The following is a 2,316-nucleotide window of genomic DNA, read 5'->3' as shown; positions in this document are numbered from 1 at the left end:
AATGACATCAAAGCTTTTCTGAAGACGGTCGGTTCTTTTCAAAGATACGTTCATATAAAAACACCCGCGCTGCATTTTAATTTTGAAACGTGCAGTGCTCAGTTTATTCAACGAAGTATAAGCCTTTTGGAAAATCTATTTGTGGCTGTCAGTTTTGATATTGTGGTGAGCCGCCACAAATAAATCGGTGTATGGGAAACACTGGACACTGCTATAAGTCAAATGGCCATAATCTAAGTGATAACAAAAAATAAAACGGTTCACATATTACACAGCCTGCTGCTCATAACTGCTTAAGAGTTTACTGGCCACGAGCGATGACATCGGACCCACACACACATTTAATGAGGAAAGTTAACATGCATGTCTTAGCCAGCCCCGAAGTTTCGTCTGAATTGTTTCTACTTTCACATGCAAATGACTTGTTGCACTTATGAATATGATAAGGATGGTCTGCATTAATTATAGTAGGATAAAACGTAATTACGCTTTCGAAACGGTCTGTTTTGCCCGGCCATCGTTAGCTGAAGCTGTGTGTGAACGAGGCGCGGCTGCAGAGTGTGAGCTGCTCCGTCTCACATGCAGCCTCAGAGGGAGAGAGGTTCTCCGGTACAGCGTTCCACAAATCGGCCTAATTTTCAGCACAATCGGCCGATGCCGATTAATTAAAAAATGCACAATATCAAAAGTGTGGATATTTACTGTACTTCGCAATCACAGATTCTAGCCTACGTCTTGGACGTATGACCAAAATAAGCATTATGACCGTATATTGTCATCTGAACAAGTAAGTAACAAGTCTGCCACATTTGTTCTGACCAACTGAGGAAAAAAGCATTACAATAAATCGTGCTACCAGTGGTGATTAAATCTAACAATCGCTTAGCTCATATCACATCAAACCGTGCAAATTATTATTATTGTTATACTTTGTTCTCAAACTGTTGTATCTTTGCTGTATCACCAGCAAAGTCACGATACGATACGTATCACGATACAGATGCCACGGTACGCATCACGATACGGGACTGCACTGAATTTCATCTCAGAAGAATTTAGTAAAACAGCTGTTTATTAAACACTGCATACCATAGGGCTGTTGCTAACTATAGGCAGAGCAGGCAGTTGACCTCTACATTATGAAGGGCCTCCATAACTCTACCACAGTACAATATAGGTAATGGCATATGTTTCATGTTTACATTGTGCACTCCCCACCAGGTACAATATTCTGACTGTTTGCATCTTGTTTTTAAGCCCATAAATAATAATTTACTCGTTCTGATAAATTTATATTGTAATGTACTCATTCTAATATATTTAAATCATCTTAACATTGCTGGTAGGTTATCATTACACTCTCTACGTTTAAAAAATAAAAATGAGGAGTTCTTGTCAAATTGTCTTACAATAACTCTACTGGAGCGATGCGTAATCATATTCAATACAGGCACGTAGGCGTTAGCTTAGAGGCTGGCCAAAGCCAGCAAATGTCAATTACGTCATTCACTACAACCCGCAGCCGTTGCGATCCCGTCTGCGCTGTCTATTCCTCTAACGAAGACCCAGAGTGTATACTCAAATTTTTTTTCTTTTTAACGACCGCCTAAAATGAAATGATGATAACGCGAGGCAAGTGTGCGGCAAGCGGAATTCATTGATGGATTTGACAGTGTGATTCATAGATTAAGTATTTCAAATATAGGCTATTATATATGCTACACGCACGCACAGAGTTTTTTTTTTCTTACCATCTTTTGGGGGTTTCTTGCTTTTAGACTAGTCGGATACAAAACTTTAGTTTAAACGTCAGTCAAATTAGTCGTCGCGCACATCCCTATTCTAAACTAATGCGCTGTCTTCAGTGTATCTCACGCACACACGTTTAGTCAGATCACGCTGCGCGTGCGCACAGACATTCTTTTTAGCGCTCAGACAAACTTTTTAGCGCTGCCCCGTAATTTTATCAATAAAATAGCTTAACCGCTCAAGAGCTACATTAGCTTTCTCAACAAGGAGCTGGTAACATAGTTTCTAAAGCAATTAAAGCCACAGCTTCACTGTTAATAGAGAAACGCGGCAAAACGTTTAAATACATGTGAAACATACAAAAAATACATACATACAAAAAAAAATACATACACAGCCCCTCTCTCTCTTTCCCTCTCATAAATGAACACTTGATAAATTACACTTTTCTGAGAATAGAATAGTGGAGATCGCTAAACTGCAAGCTAACCGGTGTTTTCAGAAAGCAAGCGCGTTTATCCACAGTAGAGAGAGATGACTTGTTGCAATTATGAATATGATAAGGAT

The sequence above is a fragment of the Sinocyclocheilus rhinocerous genome, unplaced genomic scaffold (assembly GCF_001515625.1).
Source record: "Sinocyclocheilus rhinocerous isolate Xijiao unplaced genomic scaffold, SAMN03320098_v1.1 scaffold554, whole genome shotgun sequence".
Taxonomy (NCBI): Eukaryota; Metazoa; Chordata; class Actinopteri; order Cypriniformes; family Cyprinidae; genus Sinocyclocheilus; species Sinocyclocheilus rhinocerous.
This window is presented reverse-complemented; position numbering follows the sequence as displayed.